We start from the raw sequence: 8,877 nt of genomic DNA, 5'->3' as shown, positions 1-8,877 counted from the left end.
CCCTTGTTGTGCTTTTTGAAAAGTATTGTACACAAGAACAAATGAAAAACCTTCTCGCAAGAAGGATAGAGAACCTAACATTAACTTGGGTTATGTTATGTTTTATGTTTGATATCATCACTAGAATCTAAGGATTATATCATACATATTTGGTTATATTTGGTTATATGTCACTCACACAACAGGCAAATTATAACTACATATTTGTTTATATTGGGGTGTCACTCACACAACAGGCAAATTATAATAATAAAATAAAAATAAATGTACATTATATAGAATAAGTCTACATTTGGGGCCAAACAGTTCTTATTATATATATAATTTGGTATTATTGATATATAATATATTTGATATATTATTATTATTGTATTAATTATACAATATAATAATATAATAATATATCATTAGAATTTGAGCAGTGAATTCAACCAATCCAGTTAACATTAGCATGAACTCTATACAATAGAGTTATTGAAAACAACCACATGCATGTTAGGCTCTGGTGGGCCCAATAGAATGAGGTGGCCTTGGCGTTTGACATGGGTTACATGTCAGGATTACTGGGCCAACTCACCGACAGACATCGTAAAGACATCAAAATGTGAAATCAACGACTTCAGACAATGAATTCCATTGCATATCTTCTCTAAACAACCAAATCTGTTTTGGGGAGTTTGGACAGGCACAAAGAGCCAAATTACTGTGTGGACTTCCACTTTGGTGATCACTCATAAAAAGATGAAAGTTATTCTTCATGTGTCAGGTCTGAAATTTTCCAAAACTTTACAACATTCAGTTTCATAGCTTCTCCGGGTCGTTCAGTGATGTCAGTCCTGCATCTTAGTCAATAAAATTGTGTGCCTTCCCGGTGACAAAAGTTCACATCGTAATAATCCAATATTTCAAATAAACAAAACTGCTTAATGGTACGTTTTTTTCTCATTAGGAAAAGTTGTTTGTAACGCTAAGCTACTCATGGGATCTGCATTAGAAATCCTCCTCCTCCTCCATTGTTTCACAGCTATCTTAACTCCCACTCGCCAGAACACAGACACATCGCAATGAACTGCGGCTATGTGATGCTGCCACTGATAGGTGCAGCGGTGCCACAGATTCTATTAAGCTCTAAATTAAAGCTGGCACATCAAACGGCCTGTGAGGAGGCAGCGTGGAGATGTGACAGAGAAAAGGAGCAAAAGTGAGTGGGGGAGAATAAAAGGGGGAAAACCTCATTTCCGCAATCCCCGAACGTGACAGAGCGTAATCCAAATCAATATCTGTGAATGCTGGAGTGTTGCTGCAATGCTAGTGCGGAAACATATTAGCGGGAGATGAAAGCACGAAAGTGGGTACCGGGACCAGATGATGTCTTTTTGAAACAAGAAGAAATTAAAGCTATAATTAAATAGACATTTTTTTCTAATTATTATTAAATGTAAAGCAAAAACCAGGAGATTCTTTTAACCTTTACAACCAAAGTTAAAGTGATACCTGACTGACAGCTCAGTGAAGATCTGCTTTCTTACTACTGCAAGCGATCTCTCACAGTAGCCCTGATTTTTTTCAGCTGATACTGGAGAGGCTTTATCTTAGCTGTCCTTCACGCAGAGATGAGGCCAGTGAGGAGAACAACTGGGATCAGATTCTCTCTCCAGATAATCTTTGTTTATTTTTCTGTCCAAGGTGGAAAATTTGCAACAAATCCCTGGTGTCTCCCTAAGTGTTTTATCACTGTGTGATCCCTTTGGAGATTTTGCTGATGATGCAGATTATGAAAGACTCTACTTGACGCTACTTTCTTAACTCCCAGGACTCTGCAGTCAAAACACCCAGTGTGTCCCTCCCTACAAGCATCCTCCCATGGTGGCAGAGCAAAAGACGGGTGAAGAGGGGTACTGGTGGGGGAGTCGGGATGGAGTTTTCGTGGCCCTACAGCACACTGCCTGATTGCATCGCCACGCAAGCGTGCCTTCAAAGCCTTCCCCTCCCCACAGCCCGGTCTGACAAGATAAGGGCTCTCTCATTCTGTGGTTCAGCTAGGGGACAGGAAGACACACAGAGGGGTCAACGTTAGTACCATCTGCTCCCCTTGTACAACAAATACTGCACATCTACATCAACAAATTAGTTCAAATATCCGGACACATGGACTGGCTCCACGGACTGCAGCTTTGATGGCTGTCCTTTATATTTTAATCAGGCATATAGAGAGTACAAATACGTCCAGGATGTGTACTGTCTGTCTGTGCAAGTTTCACAAGGACAGTGTTGATAGAGTCAATATGTCTGTTTACTTATTTGAAGTCTTGGCCTGGTAATGAAGGACTGGTTTAACACGGAGATGCTGCTGCCAGCTGGCTGTCTGACATATGGAGTGTTAACAGTTGCATTATGGGCATAGCCATGTAGGTCAGAGCCTTATGACATCACATTCCTGCCTGTCACTAACTGTGGGCGCAACAACAAGTAACTGACAGCTGGCATGACACATAAGATGTCTCATTCTTAGCACAGAGGCACGTTGGAATGCAATCTAATCTGTAAGTAACAATTCTAAAAATGGAGGATGGTGTATCATTTGCCTCGCAGCATTTTTGCATAAGCATGCCAACCTTAACCCTACAGTGCCTTGCACCACTCTCCACACATTCACACTCCTACAGCCATGCACCTTCACATCAGGCAGTGTCAGCAGCTGTCACAGGGGCCTGATCGTGTTTCACACAGGCAGGCAGACCCGTAGCCTCCAGGTTCGCTGCTCACCAAGATGGCTTTCACAAAAGCTTTTCTTTCCATTTTTTCCCCCCATTTAGTCATACAGTTTTGGAGCCGTCCAACAAAATGCCAATAATTTGAAGTATGAGAGGGCCAAGTGTTTTATTACAAACGGATTCGAACTCAGGATTTTCTATACGTATTTATACTGTATATAAATGTGTGTGTGTGTGTGTGAAACCACAAGGAGACACCAAGCTAATGCTTCCAGTCAGCTTTAATCATCGAATTGTAAGTCCTTACATTAGAGGATATATCAATCAAATTAAGATAAAATTCAAAGATAAAATATAATGACACATTCTGCATAGTTAATTTAGCCGCCAAAGGGAATCTTAAAGCATGTTGCATATGTTGGTTTTATTTGGTGCGAGGTATAATATATAAAACCATCCTAACAGTGCAGCACACACTACAAGAGATTATAAAGCCAGTCTCAAGAAAATGGCTATCATGTAGCACTATGTCAAAATACATAGTTTCCAGGAATCTCTACTAGCACACCTACAGTATGTCTCACCTATCCTTGAACCTCCACCACAGAAGTGATCTTATCTGAATAGGTGCTTTCCGCTCCTCATCAGGTTAGACCTCAGGGAGTTTGCTTCTCAACAGCCAGACCCCCCCAGAATCAGTAATCATAGTGAAAAAAACTCCAATTGCATTTGTGGTTCCAATCATTTGATGAATGAATGGTTTCCTTGCCAAGACAACAAAGGAAGAAGCTGGAGCCAGTCACCACACTGGGTAATAAAACTAATAATATCAAAGCTTTTATTCAGTTATAGTCAAGCATTAACTCAGGCGTACATATATATACATATATATATGTATATATATGAGCTATTCCCCAAGGATGAGTGTTTGTACTGATGAAACTGTCATGACTGATATTGTCAAACTGCCAGTGAAAACATAATCAGCTTAGAATTGAGAAAGTGAAGTGTGAAATACCTGGACAAACGGGACTGAAACAGATACAACAGTAAATGTTTTAGAAAAGGATGGTAAATGTGACTAAATCCTGTTAAGATTATTTTTTAGTGTGAGTATATGTTGCCTGAATGAAATAAATTGCCAGAGCATGATTCCATAAATGATAGGAACAACCCTCGATGTGGGAGACTCCCTAATCCAAATTCACAAATGCTTTTGGAAAGCCATAATGACAAGGATTCATCTGAAGGAGAGTACTGAGTTGGTCTCTTGCATGAGCATCAGCATGGGAACCCCCATAAATGTTTAAAGCCACATTCTTATCTATGATACCTCAGACAGATGATGAGAAGAGAGGCAGGAGAGAATGGCATTTCTCTGTATTATCTGTTGTGTCACATCAGTTTTCTTACAGTGGCACTTAGATGCTAGACCTAGGAAAAAACAGGAATCAATAATCAACCCTAGCATTGTAAAAAAAAAAAAGTTTATAGCTCTCAAGAAAAATAACTATTTGTTTTTTTGCAGCAGCTTGGTAAAAGTTTGTCTGTATCAATACACAGGTTCAAACCTTGGTGTGCGTGCATGTGTTCAACTTCCCCTCGAAAGTGCATGTGGGCGTGTGTGTTTGTGTGTGCCTGTACTCACGGTGAAAGGGTGGGGCACTGAACAGAGGCCCCTCCAGCCCAGACTTGAAAAGGCATTCTTTCATCACTGCTAATCTCCTAAACATAAACATGAGAGCATCCACAAGTCTCTCTCTCAGGGCCAGAAGGGCGACCCTCCCTGACTGAGGATGAGGGACCGCACGAGTGCAGGACTGTGTGTGTGTGCTTTTGTCTGCCAGACTGTTTGTGTCCGGAAAAGTTTCAGCATCATCATTTCACTTTAACAGTTTGTTATACTCAGAATTTCTACTTTGTGTGTGTGTGTGTTATTACAAAGGACGTGTGTACCAGACTGAGGTGTGACTTGACAAGAGAGACAGTTTCATCCTCCACAACTGACAGTTGGTTCTTTTGCCAGAATAATCATGTAAACCATAATTGTCTGTGGTTTCAACAGGAAAAATGATGTCATAATTCTGAGATTTTGTGAGGAGAGATTTATCACATGAGACACTTGAGTAGTGTTATGTTGGGGAAGCAAATCTAAAAGTGAGGACAAGAAGCTAGGTTTAAAAAGCAGATGTGAGATTTTTTTATTTTTTTGACAAAGTTTAAGAAGGTTGCACAGTGCACACTCCTCTGCCTAATGGTAATACCTATTTGTAAAGTCTGTATGGCTTTGTAAAAATGAGCTTAGCTCACATGATGCGCACAGCCGCATACGAGCACACACACAGAAACGTCCCAGCTTGTACATTTCAGAGCCCCACATCCTGCACATGAGCTAAAGCTGTTTCTGTAAAGCATTAAAAAGATAAGGCCAGTGAATTATTGCAGAAGCACAGCCATAATCCAACCCCCCCCAACTCTGTACTCAATCTTATCCTTCCTTTACTCTGTCCATTGCAGCTCCTCTGCACTTCAGCTATGTATTTGTGACAGATTAGGGCAGATCACTGAGGATTACCTCCACCACCCTCTGTACACTGGTCACAAAGGGAGAGCAGGAAGAAGGAAGCAGGGACAAAAAAATACATATATATATATGAATATATGTATATGTGTGTGTGTGTGTTCCACATTGTAAATCATAGGGAAAGTCCTCATCACCTAATATTTTTTAATGCATTCATGACGCTGTACCCATCAATTTTTTGGGTAATTATAAACAGGTCAGCCCCATATTTGTTTTTAATTGCCTTTGATTACCAGAGAAAGCCTTACTCAACAATGGTCAACCCTCACTAGAAACAGGGAAAGCACTCAGTATACAAATCCACACATCTGTCAGGTGCAACCATTATAACACTGTCAGGGTGGATAGCACGTGGCTATCCATCCATCATGATGCTGTTAGCATCATTTTCAAGTTAATCAGCTATATGTTTTGGAACTGCATACATGGAAGGAAAAGGATTAAACAGTGTAAATTTAAACTCATACATTATTAAAATTTATGTGACCATATTATTTATCTAAACCAATTTACAAACAAATGTTAACACGCACAATTAGATTTCTTGTAGGCTAAAATGATTTATCTAAACCGATTTACAAACAAATGTTAAATTATCATAATTTCACACACAATTAGATTTCTTGTAGGCTAAAATTGCCGCCAGGATTAAAGAGCTGTTAGCTGTTACAATCTACAGAGAATAAAGGAAGTATAAATCAAAGTAATACTAAAAGTATTCATGCTGAGCCAAATATTTGAGAACAGGGATGATATACGTATATAAGAGAAATATAAGAGTAAATTAAGAGCAAAAGTCTCACAGAGCGATGTCTAGGACTGAAACCTCAAGAAAACTTTTATTTTAATCCTAACTTCAATCAAAGTCTTTTATCCTTTTATCCTCCAAAAGTCTGGTCATTTAGTGGAGACCAGCAAAATGTTGCCACAATATTTTTTGACACTATTTGTTCCACAGGCATAGCTGACAAAAACGACACAAACACAAAGGCACCAGTGAGCTTTCGAATGACAATGCATTAAATGACAAGATAATACTTTTTTTTGTGCCTGGAAATAAAATGTGTACATGTGTGTGAGTGAATTAAGAGAGCAGGTGTGTGTTGGATAATCTGGGGGTCGAGGGGGAGCAGGGGGGTCACACACCCCACCTGGACTCAGAACAAGCGGGGGACTGGCTGGGGATGGGGACACCATAGAACACACACTACAAAGGGTTGGCGGGGCGAGGTGCACAAACGCCATAACAGCCAAAGTCCCATTGTTCTGTTCCTGTTTCATCTCTTCTCCTTCTCCCCAAATATTTGGAATAACACACTGAAAATATTACACTCTGTATATTGTTGAAAGGAACTTAGGCAGTCTGAGATTTTTGCTCTTCAAAGGAGGCCACAGTGTTTTGTTTGGGTTTTGTTTTCTCCTGTATTTGAAACGTGCACTGTGATTTCGTGGATGTTTCATTGTTCAACATTGGAGATTGTTGGACAGAGGAACACCCGGTGGCTCATTTATTTTCATTGCATCATGTGACTCATTGTAAACACTGGGAGAGGTAAGCAAGCGCGATTCAAAAACACTAAATAACAAAAAATAACATCTAGCTCCTGGTTCCCACTGCCACTGCTGGGAAGCTGTTTGAGATAGGAGCCGTAATCTAGTTCATCATTAGAGGGTGTTGTAAAAAAAAAAAGGTGCGCATTTCCATAATGGAGCCGACAGGAAGTCGGTGATTAAAAAAATACAAGACCAAACCTTTTCATCATCCTAGCAAAAAACAAAACTGATAATATGAAGCTGAGCTATTAATCATGTGATCAATGGACAGAGACTGAAGCAAGACCACGCAGTTTGACAGCATCATCTTATGCCGTTGTTTGAAGGCCCTTTCCCGGGGTCCCCAACACTGATTGGGCCCTGAGGGTGCCCTGCGGCACTGCCTCGTCACCAGGGCCTGACTGACAGCTCTAATGAAGCCTGCTATCGTTGGACAAGGGACCGCTTCAGAGCAGGCAGCAAACTTCAATCAGCTTGTGTGACGTCCAAAGAGTTTTGATGTCTCAGCAGTGCTGAGAGGGTAAAAAGGACAGCCCTCTGGGAGACAAGCAGCCTCGGCCTGCCTTTGAATATTTCTCCGTTTACTGCACTGTCAGTTCTGTGTGGCGATGCACAAGAAGAAATACCGGGGGTGGGTGCTGTGAATTTTTCATAAGTTTCAAAGAAAACAATTCAAATCTACTGGGTTTTTCACCATCATGCAAATGTAGACTTTTGTAAATACGAGTGGGTTTTTTAAGCAAAATCCTTTGTTTTTGTTGTGCATTTTGTTGGAAAACATGTCATTTTACTTTAGTTTACTTAGTTTAGTCAGGCTAAATAAAGCAGATGATAGCAGTGTCCTCTCCACCTTTCTCTCACACATACTATAGAGAGATAGTAAAGAGCAGAGAAACCTCAGAAGACTCATTCTCACTTTGTTTTATTATTCACTATTTCTAGCTTCAGAACTCTCTACGATCAATCAGGGGGTTGCTCTATCCTGATAGAAGGACACATGTGATGCTGAGAGCCTGTTTACTCCCTGGCCGTGGCCTCGCAGTCCACTGGAGAATACTGTCAGTCGCTTCACTCCCATGCTCACATCACAGACATGAAAAATAAACCACAAACACATTAGTACGAGTCATTTGGTTATCTCATGTTCGTTGGCACTTTCCTAAACCAATTGCTCAATCAAACAGCAACATTCAAGTCTGCCACCCCTTAGCTTGGCTCAAACTGGGACGATGACATCCTGCTAATTGTCACGCAAACAAATCACTGCTGAAACGTATTTTCCTTTTGTTCTCCTCACTGCAGCACCAATCTTTACATCTCCAACCACCAAATATCATCTACTCTCAGAATGCTCATTTGTACCAGCATCAGTAGTGATTTGAAAGATAAAAGCAAACATGTTTGGTTTTTGTTTGTGTTTTTCTGATTCTCTGCTTCCCAGAGGCATTTATGAGCACTTTGGTAATAAGAACCAGAGAAGGATCAAGCTAGAGAAGGGGAGCAGAGGATGCTTTGATATACTTTTAGATTAAGTGAAGTCTACACCAGTGTCTACTAAAATACATGCAGCATATACACTGTACCCTCCCCAGCCCCCCCAGACACCCCAACTCTGGTCCCAAACCACCACAACATGAGAGACAGCCTGTTTACTCTTTGGTAGCAGGAGACTTGCATGGACCTTAATCTTCGGATGAAGCGCTCCACAAAGATCTTTTTTTTCACAGACTTGTTTTTTCCAATGCAGAAATTCACATCAAAGTTGGAAACTTTTAAAAGACTAGTTTCTGTGTACATTCTGTTTTGTGTTTTTGTTTGGCATAAAAGATTTAGTAGAGCACAGAACGGAGAGCAGCACCCAAGCCACTAAAGAAACCGTTTAAATCAGAGGAAGATACAAAAAAAAAAAAATAGAAAGCGAAAAACAAACCGACTGCCAGAATGATTATTTAAATGATTACAAAACACAGGATTTTAAATGTTCTAGCTTCTTCCAGTCGGTGTTGACTCTAAAGCAATAGCTTC

Source organism: Cynoglossus semilaevis, chromosome 9, assembly GCF_000523025.1.
Source record: "Cynoglossus semilaevis isolate Cse_v1.0 chromosome 9, Cse_v1.0, whole genome shotgun sequence".
NCBI classification, from domain to species: domain Eukaryota; kingdom Metazoa; phylum Chordata; class Actinopteri; order Pleuronectiformes; family Cynoglossidae; genus Cynoglossus; species Cynoglossus semilaevis.
The sequence above is the reverse complement of the archived record's forward strand: the minus strand, read 5'-3'. Positions refer to the sequence as shown.